Source organism: Lepisma saccharinum, chromosome 21 (genome assembly GCF_977018435.1).
Source record: "Lepisma saccharinum chromosome 21, izLepSacc3.1, whole genome shotgun sequence".
In the NCBI taxonomy this organism is placed as follows: domain Eukaryota; kingdom Metazoa; phylum Arthropoda; class Insecta; order Zygentoma; family Lepismatidae; genus Lepisma; species Lepisma saccharinum.
In genome coordinates, this window is record NC_139249.1 from 6,968,036 (window position 1) to 6,987,834 (window position 19,799).

The following is a 19,799-nucleotide window of genomic DNA, read 5'->3' on the forward strand; positions in this document are numbered from 1 at the left end:
GGTTGTGTCAGTGAAGTTAAATGCACGCACGTGCGCACATGATAGTCAAACCAGTAGAAAATCGCGATTCTTGCCGTCTTGTTCCAATTTACTATCTAGTAGTTTAATAACCCACCTGTCCGCCTTTTGGTAGCACTACCGATGCGATAACAAATAATGATTAAGAATAAAAGAGAGGCATTTGATTAAGCATAAAAGAGAGGCATTTGATTAAGCATAAAAGAGAGGCATTTGATTAAGCATAAAAGAGAGGCATTTGATTAAGCATAAAAGAGAGGCATTGATTAAGCATAAAAGAGAGGCATTTGATTAAGAATAAAAGAGAGGCATTCCTTGATCTAAATAATAATGGTGGGGTGCTTCTTTTATAAACTGTACTTTTTTATGGTAATTTATAGATACAAATTTGGGCTCGCCAATTATTCTAGTGTCTCGCCCAGCCAAGAACAAGGTTGTGATTAATCTGCATTTTATGTGCATGCTCGTGATTTGTTAACATTAAAAATGAAAATTTATGTGAGAAGATTGAAATAGCGCGCAGGTCGCGTGGGTTGTTGTTAATATCACATTGCTTGTTAAAATTGCTCCCAACTCTAGTCTTTTGGGGGATTGTGTGTACTTGTAAAGTGTACTATTTTGGAACCTTGAATATATATATATATATATGTTGAATTGAATCGTGGAGATCTTTTAATTATATTGGTTGCATGCTCTAAACAACTAGATTTACAAAAAAAAAGATTGGTCGAAAGCCCGAAATTGAAGTTAACGTTAAAAGACAATTGTTAGATTATACGTTTAGCAACGTTGGAAAAGGAGAAAGGATATTACATCGGGACAACGCAAGTATTAAACCTAGAATACAGCGGAGAAGGCAAGTATTGCTATCCACTGACGAACCCTTCGAAACTACGACGTAAGTGTGCGTAATTCATAAGTTTCTTTATTTCAGGGTCCCCTTTTTGTCTCGTGCTTCTTGTGCCTGCTGCCCGTAAACTCTCGCAGTACGGTGCAGGGAGTACGACACAAGAAGATAAAAATTGTAGCGTGAAGTGTGGATATTAAAGTTTTGTTTTTACCTTGTTCGCGATCGCAGCCCAGTCGTTTCCAATTAAGTACATTGAGCGATCGCGTTTGACCACACTGTTACGATACAAATTTGGTAGCAGAGCATGGTTTCTTTGATTCATTGCGGCATCATTACTGTTGTTATTATATAACCTGACAATTTTTTTCCCCTCCCGATTGTTTTTGACCCTCCCACTTTTTGGGTAATTGATTTTTTTCTTTTCAGGTCTCCCTTTTTTCTATATATATATTGTTTTACTACACTATTTTTTGTGTAATTTGTAACTGGGTGCAGTTCAAAATTAGCACTGCCTTTTTTTCCCGACCTAAGCAGCCAACATTGTACCTTTTCGTTACAATTGTAACGTAAATTTTTTTCCCTCCCTCCAGTTGCCCCCCCCCATTTTTTTTTCTTTGGATCTTCCATTGTTACGGTTTTTTTTTCAATATTCTTCCTTTTTACAGATATTTTGGGGGTTCTACTTGTGTGTGTTTACATATTTCACTAGTTTTTTTTTCTGGGATAGCGAGATGACTTTTGATATTCCGCCTCCCTATGCTCCGTCTCCTTTACCTCCACCCTCACCATCAACTTTGGATTTTGTTAGTAGCTTATTGTTACCCCAACAACATACTCCCGTGCGTGACTTTGTACGTTTTAATACCTTCAAATTCCTTTTTACGGATTTGCCTTTGTTACATGGACGGGATATCCATCTTTTGTTTAACTTTATGTTTAGACTCCATAAGATTGTTAATTTGGAATTGCTTGATGTTGAGTCTGTTTTGTTATGGGCCCTACAGTATACCTTACCCCCCCTTACGGAGATTTGGATGGAAGGTCTCTTACAGAAGTTGCCCTGGCATTTATTTAAGTTAATGGTTTGGAATCGATTGGTTCCATATTCCTTATTGTTGCCCTTCCAGAACGAGGTTTTACATCGGGTGCAGCAACCCGGAGAAAGTTTATATTCCTTCGTTCGCGATATCTTTGATGCTTGTCAAACCCTCCCGGTGGAATGGTCTGAAGCTCAGTTGATAAGCACGATCATTGAGGGTATCAATTTTCCAGCTCGTGCGTTACTTTTGGGGCAGTCTTGTCCTCAAACTGTTGGGGATTTACTCCTTTTGGCACAAAATATCTGGCAGTCGGAATTGAAATGGAATCTCCAGCGACAACCTGACATTGCGGCCATTCCGGCTCAATTGCCTTTGGCGGACGATTCCGCGGATTGCGATACTTCGTCCAATGATCCTCCTTCAGTTCAATCATGTATGCCCGCAGTAGCGTCTTCAACGCAGCCAGATGCCGGTTCCAATTTACATTCGCCTTCTAGCACAATGCAGGTGGATACACCTCCTGTTTCGTTACACGCCGAATATCCATTTTTGTTTGAAGGTCACTCAACACCCACAATGCGGGTGCTCCTTAATCAACAGCCTGTTTTGGCGTTACTGGATACCGCTGCATCGGTATCTATAATTTCTTCTTCCTTGCTCAATACCCTTAAAGGTTCTTTTCCCATTTTTTCTGACCAATCCATCGAATTGAGAGATGTTACTAATCATTCGTTTTCCTTATCCTCCTTTTGTTATCTACCTTTGCGACTCGACCGACTTACTTGGCAATGGCGCTTTTGGGTGTCGGATGCTCTCCCCTTTTCAGTAATTTTGGGCACGGATTTTTTGGTCCATACCAAGGCGAACATTTCTTTTGAGACGCAACTTTTATCCTTTCCTTTTCATCATGAGGGTGTACCTATTGCTTTCTCTGAACTTACTCAGATACCTATCCCCGAGGCCCTTTCGGGTTCCTCCTCGAGTTCGCCGGAAACTTCACATGTGTCCGTCATTACCGATCCTCTTCCTGTTCACTTAGATAACCAATCCTTACAATCATTGTTACTTCAATTTCAGGATGTGGTTACGGAAAAGGTTGGTACCTGCACTTTGGATCCGGTTTCGATACCTGTAATTTCAGATATCCCCTTTCGATCAAAACCCTTCCAACTTAATCCTGTTCAAACTGATATAATGAGGAAACAGATTGAAGAGTTGCAGGCTCAGCACATCATAGAGCCCTGCCGATCATCTTACTCCAGCCCCGCCTTTCTGGTTCCCAAAAAGAACGGTACTCACCGTCTAGTATGCTCATACAAGAACCTTAACCGCCTGATAGCGTATGATCAATTTCCACAACCGCGCATAGACTTATTGTTTCAACATCTCCAATCAGCGGCGGTATTCTCTTGTTTGGATCTCTGCCAGTCGTTCCATCAGATACGGTTAGATGAGAGAAGTAAAGACTTGACAGCATTTGTCACTTCCTTTGGCCAGTATCGATATACTCGCGTTCCGTTCGGCATCAATCTTGGAACTCAGATATTGTCAAGAGTTCTTGATGAGGTGTTGGGGAAGTTTAAATACAAGTTCCTTTTGACCTATGCAGATGATTTATTGATATACTCACCTGATGAATCGTCCCATATGGAACATCTTAGAGAGGTCCTTCAGGTCTTGCGATCGGCTGGTCTTACTGTTAACCCGGATAAATCTATTTGGATGGCGTCAGAAATTAAGTACCTCGGTTATATTGTTCGTAAGGGCCAGATGGTTATGGATCCGGATCGGATTTCAGCCATCCAGGATATTCCGGCCCCTAAAAGCCAGAAGGGTGTTTCTCAGGTCATGGGATTACTCTCGTATTATTCCCGGTTTCTTCCCCAATTCGCTGATCGTACGTCCTTTCTGACAGATAAGCGGAAGAAAGACACTACCTTTGTGTGGACTGCCGAGGATCAAACTCGGTTTGACAATTTGAAAGCTGCATTTATTGAACATACGGTTCTGGCTTTGCCCGATTTTACAAAGGAGTTTGTTCTTCAAACGGATGCTTCCAGTTTGGCACTGGGTGCTACCTTAAACCAACGTGAAGTGGATGGCTCCTTGCGTCCCATTGCATTCGCATCGCGAAAGCGTACGACTTTGGAACGTAAACAATCTATATATGAAGCGGAGTGTTGTGCTGTGGTGTTTGGCTTCAAGAAATTTGAAACATATTTAACTTCTAAACACTTTGTTCTACAAACAGATAATCAGGCTCTGTCTTGGTTGTTAAAACACCCTGAACAATTTGGTAAGTTTGGTCGATGGCTTTTGTATTTGTCTCGTTTCTCTTACCATGTAGAACACATTTCTTCTGCTAAAAATCCGGTGGCCGACTGTCTTTCACGCATGCATTCTTCTGATGATTTTATGGTAACATCTCCGCCTTGTACCAGTTTGGCGTGCGCGGCTCCCAAATTCAATATCATTCCCTTCAATAAATCAGATATTGCGGTTCTGCAAAGCCAGGATCCAGATTTGTCTCTTATTATTACGCAGTTGAAGGATAATCAACAGGTTAAGCATTATCATTTGCATCAGGATCTGTTGATTTGGCAGCCGCCTCGTTCTACTTCTTCTTTAGTTGTTGTTCCTCACGTGCTTCGACATTTATTATGTCGTTATTATCATGACACTCCTGTTGGTGGTGCGCATTTAGGCGTCAATAAAACCATCAAGAAAATTGCGACGCTTTTCTGGTGGCCTACTTATTTCTCTGATATCCGCAAATATGTCCGTTCATGTGACATTTGTCAGAGGGCCAAACTAGCTGTCCGTAAACCTCCTGGCCTTTTATCTTCTGAGGTTATACGACACCCTTGGCGTCGATTATATATCGATTTGGTTGGTCCTCTTGTTCGTTCCACTAAGGGTAATGTGTACATTTTGGTGGTGGTGGATGCTTTTTCCAAGTGGGTGTCCCTGTTTCCGCTCAGGTCGGCTACATCCCATCATATAATTGACAAGCTACGCACCTTGTTTTTGTTGTTTGGTGCTCCATGTGAGTTGGTCTCGGATAATGCCTCTTATTTTCGTTCCAACCTCTTTAATAATTTTCTATTCGAGTCAAATATTCGTCATATTTATACTAGTGCGTATTACCCCAATCCTTCCTTAGCGGAGAGATTTATACGGAACCTTAAGGCTTCATTGATTTGTTACCATTCTAAGGATCACTCCAAATGGGACACTCATCTGGAAAGCATAGCTTTTGCCTTCAATATCGCCCAGCATGATAGCACTCATACATCTCCATCTAAAATTATTTTGGGTCGCGATATAGACGGCCCGATGAATTTTTTTTGGGAGTTACAAACTGATTCCGAATTGGCAGCTCCTCCTTCGCCGGAGCGGGCACAGCGCTGGGGAGAGGCTTACCAACATCTATTAAAGTCTTGGCGTTCTCGCCAACTTAAATATGATCCTTCCAGATCCCAGGTTTCTTTGAAACCAGGTGATATGGTACTTTACCGTACCTTTCCACATAGCAATGCATTGCTTCACATATCTTCGAAGCTTCAAGAGCGTTGGTTGGGTCCGGCCCAGGTGTTTAAAATGCTGGGTCCCGTTACCGCCATGCTGGTTGACCCTGACACTCAGCAAATCGTCCGTAAGGTTCATGTCTCCCATGTCAAACCATATGTTATTCGTGACGAGGAGGTTGTTCCTCAATCGGTCGATTTAGCGGATTCAGATGTTGCTGTTACGCTTCAATCTTCCCCCGTCCCTTGTTCATAACGGGCTTTGATATTTTTAAGTGGTGGTGCTTGGTACATCCGATGTATATCCTAGCTCTTTTCTTAGATAGCTTCTGTATATATATATATCGTGTATTGTTATGCACTCAGGTATTATTCTTAAAATTAAGGCTTTTTGTGTATTTATGAATGATTTTATTCATTCTTTGTAAAGGTGTTAGTTAATATTGCTCATTATGCTCTCTTGAATTTTGACTATGTATATGTTGTGTATTCCTATGGTTATACCTGCCATTTGCATCTTTGTAATAGTGCTACCTTCCTTTTCCCCGTTGTAGTAATTTCCCTCCTCTTCTTTCCTATTTCTTATTTCTTCCTTCTTTCTTTTCTAGTTTTTGATTCCTGGTTTTTTTTCTTTTCTATGTTTTTACTCCTACGAGGACGTGAGATACTACTGGTGCTCTTTTGGGAAATGGTTCAGTGTTACAACTCTCTTTACAATTCGGCGTAGCCTTTTCATGCATGCATAGGAATGACAACGTAGCAGATATGTTTCAGTCAGGAGAGAGTTGAATTTTGTCAGACATCGAGGTGTTTCGACCGGGAGGTGTGCACGATGTTCTGCAAATTGGAGGATCGACAACAGAATTGGTTTTCAAAATTTTGAACTTTATGTGTTAATTATGAAAAATTATCAGAGTTGAACTCTGATTGGTGATTACGATTTAGTGTGCTTATTGTGTGTTTTGTTAATTTTTGGGGATTTTTTTTTTACTAGTGTTATTTGCTTTACCATTTCTTATATTGTTGGACAATAATGGGTATATACTTGCCTGCTAACATTTTTCTTGGTAATTTGCATTGCCTTCTCTATATCAGTGGGTTTTCCTTACTCTTTTCTAGTGGGGGGTATTTGTAACGTTTGCATTATTTTTGCTTTACAAACATTACACATTCAAAAAAAGTGAAGAAAAAGCGACGTTCCCCTTTTTTTTAGCCATCGGAGGTCGTTTTACCTCACGATGACTTCTGGTGCTGCCTCTAGCGGCGATTTCGGCCGCACTGGCCTGCTTGTAAAATATGCTGCTCGAGTGAGTCGGCGTGTGCGATTTGCCTCTCGCAGCTACTTCCTACTCCCGCTCCGAACGGCAGGTGCCTGTCCTTGGGCACGACGTCTAATCCTTCGTCGGCAAGAGATACTACTCCACCACAGTTTTCTGAAGTGAAGCCTGCCATTCCAACCGTTAACACATAGAAGCCTGTTGAACGAGTATAGTGGAAGGATGGCGTGGGTCTTGGTGTGTATTGAACGTTAGTGGAGGTATGTACAAAAACAATCTCTTTGACCGTGATATGGGAATGGTGATTACATCTTGCGATCTTGCCGTTCGCTGCTAACGATTGATAATTTGCTTTGACTTTTATGGAACCTTGAGTAACGAATTCTATAAAAACGAACACTGGTTTCTCTTCAGTTTCCCCCCCCCCCTTTTTGCCTTTTTTTTTGTTTCTCTCGGTGAACTTTCTGATAAGTGTTTGAAACCAATGCATATATTGGTGAGTGCGCGTTAAACAAAGGAAAAAGGAGTCAAGGAAAGAAGGCGTGTGTAGGCACGCGTGAACTTGTACTATATGTTGCTGACGCGTTTTATAATCTGATACTCTCAAAGAATCTTACGCAAAACGTGATTAGCCGCATAATTGAACTATTTAATAAAGTTTATTCACGCACAGGCAGCGTATAAAGATTGATAGTGAAGCATATCATTTTTGATCGCCCAAAGGTTGTGTCAGTGAAGTTAAATGCACGCACGTGCGCACATGATAGTCAAACCAGTAGAAAATCGCGATTCTTGCCGTCTTGTTCCAATTTACTATCTAGTAGTTTAATAACCCACCTGTCCGCCTTTTGGTAGCACTACCGATGCGATAACAAATAATGATTAAGAATAAAAGAGAGGCATTTGATTAAGCATAAAAGAGAGGCATTTGATTAAGCATAAAAGAGAGGCATTTGATTAAGCATAAAAGAGAGGCATTTGATTAAGCATAAAAGAGAGGCATTGATTAAGCATAAAAGAGAGGCATTTGATTAAGAATAAAAGAGAGGCATTCCTTGATCTAAATAATAATAGTGGGGTGCTTCTTTTATAAACTGTACTTTTTTATGGTAATTTATAGATACAAATTTGGGCTCGCCAATTATTCTAGTGTCTCGCCCAGCCAAGAACAAGGTTGTGATTAATCTGCATTTTATGTGCATGCTCGTGATTTGTTAACATTAAAAATGAAAATTTATGTGAGAAGATTGAAATAGCGCGCAGGTCGCGTGGGTTGTTGTTAATATCACATTGCTTGTTAAAATTGCTCCCAACTCTAGTCTTTTGGGGGATTGTGTGTACTTGTAAAGTGTACTATTTTGGAACCTTGAATATATATATATATATATGTTGAATTGAATCGTGGAGATCTTTTAATTATATTGGTTGCATGCTCTAAACAACTAGATTTACAAAAAAAAAGATTGGTCGAAAGCCCGAAATTGAAGTTAACGTTAAAAGACAATTGTTAGATTATACGTTTAGCAACGTTGGAAAAGGAGAAAGGATATTACATCGGGACAACGCAAGTATTAAACCTAGAATACAGCGGAGAAGGCAAGTATTGCTATCCACTGACGAACCCTTCGAAACTACGACGTAAGTGTGCGTAATTCATAAGTTTCTTTATTTCAGGGTCCCCTTTTTGTCTCGTGCTTCTTGTGCCTGCTGCCCGTAAACTCTCGCAGTACGGTGCAGGGAGTACGACACAAGAAGATAAAAATTGTAGCGTGAAGTGTGGATATTAAAGTTTTGTTTTTACCTTGTTCGCGATCGCAGCCCAGTCGTTTCCAATTAAGTACATTGAGCGATCGCGTTTGACCACACTGTTACGATACAGATGCTAAAATATTTTTCAATGCAGCTAAGGAAGTTAGCAAAGAGAAAATTACAGGCCGAAACCAAGTAATAATTACTAGTTTGAACCAGTTTCCAAATTCAAGTACTTAGGAGTAATACTAACAAATGAAAATGATATTAAAGAGGAAATGAAAAGAAGGCTTAATTCGGAAAATGCGTGTTATTTTTCTCTGCCTTCTCGTTTAATATCTAACAAACTAAAAGTTAAAATATACAAAACAGTAATTTTTCCTGTGGATGCGAAAACGTGACCCCTTGCATTGAAAAATGAAGATAAATTGAGAGTATTTGAAAAAAAGATCTTTAGGAAAATATTTCAGCCTAAAAGGGATGAAGAAACAAGTGAATGGAGAAGGTTACATAATTTAGAAGTACATAATTTATATTCATTTCCAAATATTATTAGATTGATGATTAAATCAGGAAGACTTAGGTGGGCACGAATGAGAAAGGAATAATGAAGAGTTTACAGGATTCTTGTTGGGAGACCTGATGGTAAGAGAGGAATTATAATTTATATAATATTCCGATACTTCAGCGTAGCGTTCCATCCTGTGGAACTTGAGATCGAACCATTATGGTTTTAATTCACCCTAAAAGCACAAGGCTCGCTAGCTGCGATGGCCCTAAAAGGGCAAGACGTGAGGTACTAAACTAATAATTAAATTACATGATTGATGTTTTAAAACCCAACACTTCTGTCTGAGAATGGCGGCAGTGGTTATGGAAAATGTGATGACTTACCCCGTTCGGTACGAGTAGCTCTCTTAGCGATGTTCCTTCTCTCGGCGATGGCTGCTCCTAGATTCCTACCTTTTGTACCTCTTCCCCTGACCTTCGTTCACCTGGCTCAACGAGAGCCACGGCGCTTCCTGTGCTAAGAAACCACTTTCCTCAACAAAATCTAGGAGCAGATTCTGACACGTTTAGACAAGATTCTACCCATGGCCGCAGGCAGGAAAATTTTTCGGGGTGGTTTCACTCATAATTGTTCGCATGGGCGTCGCAAGAAATTTGAATAATAGAAATAATAATAATTAAATAATAATAGTAATAATTAGAATTTCATAATAATAAACTAATTTATTCCAAACGTATTATTATTATTATTATTGCTGTCCTTATATTCTTGATGAGACATTTCTACTCTATCCATCAGAAGTGTGAATATTCAGAACAACAGTTTTTATTTATTAATTATTATTTACTTTTTACGTTTCATGCAGTGTGTATTGAAATACACAGTTATTATATTTTGTTATTACATTTTAGATACCTCAAGAAAAAGCTTTAAAAGTGAGAGAGCAATTTTAGTGATAAAGTTTGTTGTTTGGCCATTCACTTAAAACTTAATTTTTTGAATTTTGAAAACTGTGGAACCAGTTATTATTTGGATTAAATGGTAAAGCATAAAGCAAAGGATTATTATTATGTAAATATTATTATTATTAATCATGTTAAACCATAAATAGTGTCAATATCATTGAACTGTACATAAACATGGCAGCTGATATTTTTCGAACTATCATTAAAAAAATCTCCAAAATTCAGGTACAAAGACTGTAAAAATACTTAAGTTACAATTATAGAGTACATCCAGAATGTTTTAGTTTCACTGGAAGAAAAGATACTGAAATTATTATTAGTTTCATTAACAAACTCAAACGACGCTAGACTTCTGGCGAATTCGGCTGAAAAATAAAATCATTTTTTTTCGAGTCGTTGGAAGATGAGACATGGCCATGCTTTTGTAACATGAGTACATCGGCTCCAATGTGACTGACAATACTTATTGACATGGTGTTCTTTGCTCTGTCTTGCTCTACTTGTTTATTTGTCAACAAGCCTAGATATAATCAAACTACAGTATTACTCTTTATAGTTATGCCATGATTTGTTTATTTATTTATTTATTTGATTTTAAGGGTATATATTAGCCTAATTTAATGTGCAAAGTTAAAAGAAAATAGTAAGGTATTTTAGTTTGAACTGGGGCATCGGCTTTTAAAAAAGAATTTACCGGACCGCGGTTTCACAAAAGTTGAGAACCACTACTTTATTCTATCTCCTAAATAAACGAGGAACTCTCGAAAACATTCAGCTTTCAAGTGTTGCCAAACCTTATCCGCATAAAAGAGCTAAGCTAAACCGTAAATGTACCAAAAATGACTCAAGGAGCCAGATTTTCGAAGGAGCGGTTTTCGCATGTCAGTTGTTGCACCATGGCTAATGTGAGCGGACATCAGGTCTCGAAATGTACGGGAACGGCATTACAGATCGTGAATATCTGGAACCTTGCCGTTCCATCTCGTCGTATTTGCAACGGACAGTTCTGGTTCGTTTTTTTTTTTTTTTTTTAGATATTCCACAAACCTTTCCTTTCATTGTGAACTAAATGTTAATACTCCTTAATAGTACATAATATTATAGCATTCATATAAGCTTCCTCTATACATGGAGATGTGTTGTCACGAGAGGGTTTAGCAGTCTCTCACGGCGCTGAACTGCAACCAACACACCATCTGCAGTAGTTCCTATTTTCTTCAATATCCCCTTTTTCTACTGCCCTCTCTTCTTTGCCCCGATTAACCCAACAGTAAATTTAAAGTCAAACAAAAAATCCAATCCTTGATCACACACTAACTAACTAACTAACTCCCTAGCCTTCTTAAACCCGAAGGTTCATGGCTGCAGCAACACAGGCCTTCCATCTTTCCCTATCTTGAGCAAGTTCTATATACTCTTTTCCATCCCTACCGATTTCCCTTAGGTCCATCTCAACGTTGTCCCTCCATCTTCGTCTTGGCCTTCCTACAGAGTGTGATCACACACAAATTAACAATTGAAATATCTTTCACTAGCACAAATTGATTTTTTTATTAACACTATTAACAAGGAGTATTGAGGATATATACATTTAATTCAATTTTTCCCCGCCTTTTTTGGCCAAGATGACATGACTACCATTCACGATTTCAGTCAGTTTAAATTTTAAAAAGAATGAATTCCAGACGCTTCTTGTCCAATGTAATTTTGCATTATTTTATGTTGATGTAAATATTTTAATATTAACTATTATTAATTTTAATACATCACGTCATTTCAGTAGTCGTTTGAAAATCTCTAGTCAAGAGAGACAACATTATGATAACGAAAGTGAAGTGTTACGATTCGTTAAATTTTTCATTTCGAGCCATGGCGGACATCGTTACAGTGCTGACGAACGGCTAGTGACGTAGTTTAGACTACAATTAAAAATTAACCAGTAGACGTACAAAAGAACGAGTTACATCAAAATTTAGCTTATTCAATTCTGCGTTAATCTTTTCTAACCAATTCTCCTTTCGAGTATGCTGTAATCGTGTCGTGAGCAGTGTTGCCACAATATAAGGGCACAATTTACCTTTCCAAGGGGCAAAATTTCCCTTTTCGGACCAATTTTTCCCTTCACCCAAGCAAATTATATAATAATAATAATAATTAGTAGTAGTAGTAGCAGGAGCTTGATTAGTGGTGGTGGTGGAATTATTCGTTAGAATAAAAAATATCTTTAAAAATGTTCACATTTCAGTTTCATCACTTCCTGATCAGATGTCCCAGGTTTGAATCCTCGTCAGGAATTTATTTAATCGTTAATCCTCATCGCTACTATTTATCCAAAGATGCATAAAAACAACGTATAATAAACTTAAAGGAGCAGAAACAAGTAGGAACAGAAAAATAAATAACAAAAAATGTGGATATGAAATTCGAAATTAACATAAACTGTAGTAATGTAGTAAGATGAATTTAAAATTTCCCTGAAATTGTGGTATTTTTCATCGAAATTCCCTTTTCCCTTTTGGCTAAAATTTCGGTCCGAATTTCCCTGCAAAAGGGAAATTTCCCTTCATGTGGCAACACTGGTCGTGAGAACAAAAAAAGGACTGGTTTTTAGGAGTCTTGCAGAGGATCACTCTTTTTGGAATTCTGTAAGTCAAAAATGGGCTGACCGATCCTGATGAAATTTTACTATGGTGCAGTCAGAAAAGTTTTAAACACAAATCTTATTTTGCAATTTTGTAAAATTTGTCAAAAAAATCTTTATCATTATTTTTGCGAAACAACGTTTTCTTAGTATTCTCAGCGACTTATGATGTCAGCCCGTAATTTCCACGGTTCAACGGACATCGTTGTGAGTCGTGTTGCCACGTTTCACGTACATCTTTACTCCCCTGAATAAGAAGCTGCATAAAATCGGTTTCGCAATGTGAGTTGACAATGATAATGGATTTTAAAAACAGATACAAGGAACTTCAAAACAAGCGGAAGATCATATTTGTAGGACTATCCAATACCAAGAAAAAGTTGTTTCGCAAAATTAAAAAGGACGGCTTTTTCACAAATTTTAAAAATCTGAAAATTAAGAGTTGTGTTTAAAACCTTTCTGGCTGTAACTAACATTTCATCACTATCGGACAACACGTTTTTGATTTATAGAATTTCAAAAAGACCGATTGTTTGCAAAACTCCGAAAAACCGGTCCTCACGACGATAAAAAAAAATAAGGCATACTCGAAAAAAGAATTGGTTAGAATAGATTAACGCAGAATTGAATAAGCTAAATTTTGATGTAACTCGTTTCTATGTAAGGCTACTGGTCAATTTTTAATTGGAGTCCAAACTCTAGTATCTATAATTCTTAATCCGACAGTACTCTCAGAACGTAAATGCATCATATCGATTGATGCACTAAAGTGTGTTTTATGGCTTCTTCAAAGAATCAGATTCACATTTGATGCATTTGGGTGCATTTTTGTATGTCCCTTCCTGCATCTTTTTGGATGATGCATTTAAACGTTTGGTCTGAGCTACAGAGTGTATGTAGCTCAACGAAACATTTAAGTGCATCATAAAATATGCGTTCTGGTGCATCAAAACGCATCAACTGATGCATTGAAGAGCATTGATAGAAATCCTCACTTGAATCAAATGATGCATTTTAGTGTTTCTTTCATGACATATAAAATTGCACCCAAATGAATCAAATGTGAATCTGATTCTTTGAAGAAGCCATAAAACACACTTTAGTGCATCAATCGATGCATTCTGGTGCATCAATCGATATGATGGATGCATTTAGTTTTCTGTGTGTAGGTGCACGAATGACAACACAAGGGGCAAATGATGTACTGTAACGTAATGTAAAGTTCTCAAGTATCATAATTAAAATAAATAGATGCAGGTGCTATAATAAATAAGTGTGTCACATGTATCTAGGAGTAATATGTACTTTGTAATATAATCTAGGGTCCTCATCCGTGGCCGTGCAGTCTAAGGCGCTGTGCTTTGGACTCACTGCGGGACGGCATGGGTTAAAGTCCGCCTGGGTTGTCTCTGGTTTCTCGGCCTGTGTATAGGATCGGTGGCAACCCACCATAGTGAGGAAATTGGGGAGCTACGAGTGAGTAGCGTAACCCGGTCTCTGATATCTCCTATAACGACTGAAGGTTCGACGTGCTGACCCCACGTAACCCCATTACCGGTTAAGATCTCCACATATCTCTAGTTAGGATTGTGGGAGGGAGACTGGCAGTCGGGAGATTGGTCTAGGCCCTTCAAGGGCTGTCGAGCTACGGGTTATTATTATTAATATACAGGGTGTCCCACGAACGGCGCAACTGGGAATTAAGAGTGGCGTTACTTTGTAACCGAAACGTGTACATACATAAGTCATACACCAAATGTTAGCCCTGTCCAAGTAGATATTTTTAAACATAGAAACAACAAACGGGGTGCAGTGTTGCCAAATGTAAGTGAAAGTATAAATTTATTTTTCCACAAAGCATGGAAAATTGCATGTCAAACATTCGTACGATAATTTGGACGTCAATTTCCACCTTGGGTAGGTGGACTATTTTGCCATCTATAGTTCAGAGAAGAAAACCGATCGTTTTCGCGTATAGCCAATCCTGAAATGCCTCGTAAAGGCGTACCGGTCCAAATGGGTGTTTTAAAAAAATTATGAGGTACAGTGGCAACACTGTTGATGTTTGAAGGCAACAAAAGGTGTGTTTAGTGATGGTCTATGACATGGAAATACTGGAAACAGGAAAAAAAGAAAATGAAAATTTAGTGATGGTGTATGACATGGAAATACTGGAAACAGGAAAAAAAGAAAATGAAAATGTTGCCTTCAAACATCAACAGTGTTGCCACTGTACCTCATAATTTTTTTAAAACACCCATTTGGACCGGTACGCCTTTACGAGGCATTTCAGGATTGGCTATACGCGAAAACGATCGGTTTTCTTCTCTGAACTATAGATGGCAAAATAGTCCACCTACCCAAGGTGGAAATTGACGTCCAAATTATCGTACGAATGTTTGACATGCAATTTTCCATGCTTTGTGGAAAAATAAATTTATACTTTCACTTACATTTGGCAACACTGCACCCCGTTTGTTGTTTCTATGTTTAAAAATATCTACTTGGACAGGGCTAACATTTGGTGTATGACTTATGTATGTAGGTTTCGGTTACTAAGTAACGCCACTCTTAATTCCCAGTTGCGCCGTTCGTGGGACACCCTGTAGTAATCTAGGAGTATGGGGACTGCTTGAACAGTGTCGTTCTTGAAAAAGAGACAAATATAGTAATTTAATAGGGCGCCAATTACTCTCACGGGCGCCGCGTTATTTACTCTCTCCCAACATTTGTCTTTTTTTTTTTTTTTTGCCAGTTCGGCGGCTTCTTGCGCCCCTCCCCCACGCAGCTATTTGTCGGTAAAGTACTAAAAATAAACGGCCTTTGCCACCAGCCTGGCTGAACCCATTTTGCGCGCAGCTGTCCACGTGCACGCACGGTTTTGCCTGGAAATGAATTTACAGAAATACAGAAGGATCCATTAATCTCATTATGCGAACAGAGCTCGAAGTTGAACGTTGATTAAAGCCAAGTGACAACAGCCAGCTCTAAGTGATATCGATTTGCTCGCTAACCAGAGGCGGAAGTTGGACTGAACGAACATTTTAACAGCGTAATTCGCCATCACCTGCGGCCATTTTTGACGGGACTCCAATGCGTCATAAAGCTTCGGCGGGAACGCGACAAAAGCGAGGCTGATTTCGACCGAAGGCAATTAAGTTTCGAGGCGCAGAACGTTGCAAACGCTTGATACATTCGTAGGTTGATCATTGAGCAAGTGTTTGAACATGCTTAATAACCGTAAGACTACCACATTTTCAGACTGGGTGAAATCTGGACATATTCGGGAAATCTCCATCCAAATAGACGTGTGTGCACACACACACACAGCACCGTAGCTTGACATTTTGGCGCCCTAGGCAGGATTGTGGTTTGAATCCTCGGGTACCCTGAGTAGGGCGGCAAAATAGGGCGCTAGAAAAATATCAGGTTTGCACAAAAGACTGTTGAACCATGAGCCTTAATATACCTACATAGTTTAATTAAAACAAAACTTATTTCCAATATTATTTGCGTGTTTAAGAACTAAACAACGTCCTCTTTGTCTTACCTCCGGGAGGAATTTTGGAAATTTAGCATCACAGAATTTGCATTAAGAAAATACAGATTTAATTTGGAGAAATAGAAAATCACATCGATATGAGATATTTTGAGAAATATTGGTTTCTTGGAGAAGTATGTTAACGTTATTGATCATTACAAGTTTGGAAAAAAATTGTCCTCGAGAATTCATATGAAAACTCATTGGTTTTGAACAGAAAAGGTTTCAAATTCACATTATTTTCTAACATTTCTCAGAAAAATGTTCTCTTGTGAACGATTGTGCCCTATATTTGGTTTACAGTGAGTTTATATACCCTATGCAGTACGGTAGCACGTATTAACCTGTCGCTCAACACAAATAACACATTGTCTATATATAATTAATAAGTTTCCAGTAGCCTCTCCACTCAGGCACATAAAATTATAATAAGTTCTATGCCTCGCCACAAGTTTTCACATAAACGTTTCGTAATATTCAACTTGACATGACGCAGTACACTTTGGGAAGTAACTGCATGAAGTCGGGCAAACATATTCGTATGTGAGAAGCCTTCTTACAGCAAGAATTTTGCGATATTTTATATGTACACATACCTCTTACGATCATGATAATCATAACTTGAATTCACTTCGGCAAAGATCACACGCACAATGGTGGGGGAAGTTGTTCACTGAATATCATCCATTGCAGTAGCGTACGCAGGATTTCATCAAGGGCGGTGTTATTTCGAAAACTTTCTACAAATTCACATTACCATTGTTTTATTATACTTTATTAATAATAATAATAATAATAATAAATTAATTAATAATTCTTATAATTAATTAATTACTTTAATTACTACTAATAATTACTATTAATGCAGTTGCTATTTATGAAAGAAATAGAACAAAATTACATTTCTTTTGTTTCTTTGTTACAAAATAATTGTCTAGTCAACGGTTATTTGTATATGATAAGAGACATTTTAAGTGTGAAGAAAATCCATAAAAACAAGCAAATATATTAAATTTATTGAAATAATCGAAATATGAAACTCATTCAAGGAGCCGCGCTGGTCTAGTCTGACAACTTCGTGGGATATCCGGTTTCGATTCCCGGAATTGGTTGGAATTTATCCAGCCTTGTCTCCGCACCCAGCCTCATAGCAATGGGTACCTGAGAGCAACCTTGGGGGATGAAGGCTGCCGGAGCATGGTGCTGATCAAATCACCTGCAAAATAGTTCGAGATCGAGAATCTTTGGGGCCCACCACACCACTATGTGTGCCTTCATGGCACGATGCTATATGCACGGGGGAATTTACATTACCTTTACCTATGGAACTCACCCAGGATGATGATGAAGCGCGAGAATACATGTTGCTAAATTCCACTGAGTCTATGTTTTCGTTGAAAAGTAAGTTTATAGACATTCCAACACATTAATCACTTCTAGGTGATTCACAAAGGACTTCTTCAACATTATTTAATGATGTGGATGTAGACTCAGCATCACTTGAGAGTTCACAAGGGGATGTGAAATCAGTACCGGGAAGAACGTTTGCAATAAGGACGAAGCAAGGAATTTTCACAATTCTCGCGAGAGTCACTGCGCGACTTTTTGCAAAAAAAAATTGCAAAATCGAACTTTGCGGCCGCTTAGATTGTGTTTGGAATGTTGTGTTTTTCTTCATGCTGCATGAGAATAATAATTCAAATTATTATTATTATTACTGTCGCAGATATTTGACTGTGATAAATTAGCCATTTTTAATTTTTTTCTACAGCATTTTCCATAATATTTCAAAAGCTCAAGAGGGGGGTTAAACCCGTAACTCCCCCTTGCGTACGCCACTGATCCATTGCAACACAATTTGCAAAATATTATGGCTACAGCATGGTTCGAAAGAAAGAGTAAATACTCTTAAACGTGAAATAAAATATTCCCAAGATGCATGAATTGTTACTTACGTAACATTGCTGCTACTAAACATCCAGAACTAACTTAAAACACGCTGTCGAATATGCTAATACATCTAAATGAACCGAAGTAACAACACAGTAATTTCACAATGGAATAAGGTTGGCGAAGCGAGGAAACCTAGGCAGCATTGATATTTTATGACCTTTCGACTGGAGAATGGTGGCACCACTAATTGGCGGATGTTCGATAGATGGCGTGAATGTCGATTGCAGCCAGCCCGAGTTTTGCCACATGGCATCGCTGCGATTATTGTTCATTCTATCAGTGTTGAACTTGATCGACTGAGTCTTGAAAGCACTCGGATGAAAGATTTTGGAGGGAAGAAATTAACCCAGGTTTGTCTCCGAGGTGAGAGTTAAAGTTTGTCGTCCGCAATGACGTACTGGCAGCGAGGTTAATGTATCACTATAATGTGAAATATTGAAACGACAGTGTCGCAATATGCAGATATTAAACACATGAACAAGAACAATCTCTAGGTAAATATGCTTACTAGGGAAAAGTTAATGTGAAAGTTACTAGCGGCGTCAAACGGTTGGACGGCAACTAACTTACAGAACCATGGACAAGTAACAAGCTTTTAGGATTGGTCCGCGACCAACATGAAACTCAAAGTGATTTACTAAATTTCATCAAATTACATTGTAGAGTGTAATATTAGTATTACATTTTGTGTTTATATTGTAAAATACTGAAACAAAAAAATCGTATTGCCCATTTTAAACATAGGGCAATAGTTTATATTTCCTGTTGTGTATAATAGGCTAAGTACCCGTCAGTATATTCAATTTACCGGAAGCCAGAAACTACAAATGGGTTTATTGCTTATAAAGAGAAAAGCAACTGACTTAAGGAAATGCACATTTGTGTACTCGATTAAGTGTGTTCAGTTGTCACTTCAGTGTTCAGTTCTATCTGCATAGTGCAACACTAGAGCGTAGATTTCGTACTCGTTTCATGGATCAATTCACCTTCTACCGTCCTTATGTCATCACGAAGACGTAATTTGCCCAACGTCTATATTTGTAATAACTTTGGAACAAACGATAGCCAATCTCAACAATGAGTGTTGGGATTGTTCATTGTTTTTGAATATATATATATATATATATATATATATATATATATATATATATATATAGTCACTCGAGTATGGAAATAGACTGTACCCAAATGGTTATCTAACGCTGCTTATAACTGTTTAGAATACGTATAATATTATGCAAATGAACAAAATTAACATGATACAGCAGATACATTTAACGTGACGTTTCGACTCATCCTACAATTATTGCAACAGGGCCTCCCCGATGGTGTACTGATAATTTATTTATTTATTTACATAAATGAGAGAGTTCATGTTACATAATGGAACAAAGATACATGTTATTATACATGCTTCAGTGAGCGATATTTGAGTGTGTTTTCATTACAGCGTTTTTAAATTGCATATATGGCATACAGAATAAATCAATATTTTTGTTACGCTTTTCTAAGGCATAGGACACTCATTCCCCAGATCGGAGATTTTTTGACAATGTTTGTTCGCGCTCTATTCACAAAAAATGTTTGATGATTGGGTCGCGTCTTCTTGTTAGGAACGCCTAATTCATATTGTGAGATCCAAGGAGGAGAGCGAAGTTTCCCATTGTATGTACTATACAGGGTGATTCAAAAGTCCCGATCCATTTTCATGATACTGAAGTGGATTT

The 19,799-nt window shown here is 38.3% G+C and overlaps 1 protein-coding gene across 5 annotated transcripts in view; it reads right to left on the reverse strand.

The window, feature by feature from the left end:
- The window catches only part of Vmat (Vesicular monoamine transporter), a 253,365-nt gene that overhangs the window by 140,943 nt on the left and 92,623 nt on the right, over positions 1 to 19,799 (reverse strand). Inside the window, exon 1 of one of the 5 annotated variants that reach the window (XM_083143238.1) lies at positions 18,075 to 18,198. The exons of the other annotated variants lie outside the window; for them this stretch is intronic. The gene's annotated coding sequence lies outside the window, so the exon portion shown is untranslated. Of the gene's footprint in view, positions 1 to 18,074; positions 18,199 to 19,799 lie in introns of those variants that run through there. 5 annotated transcript variants of the gene reach the window in all.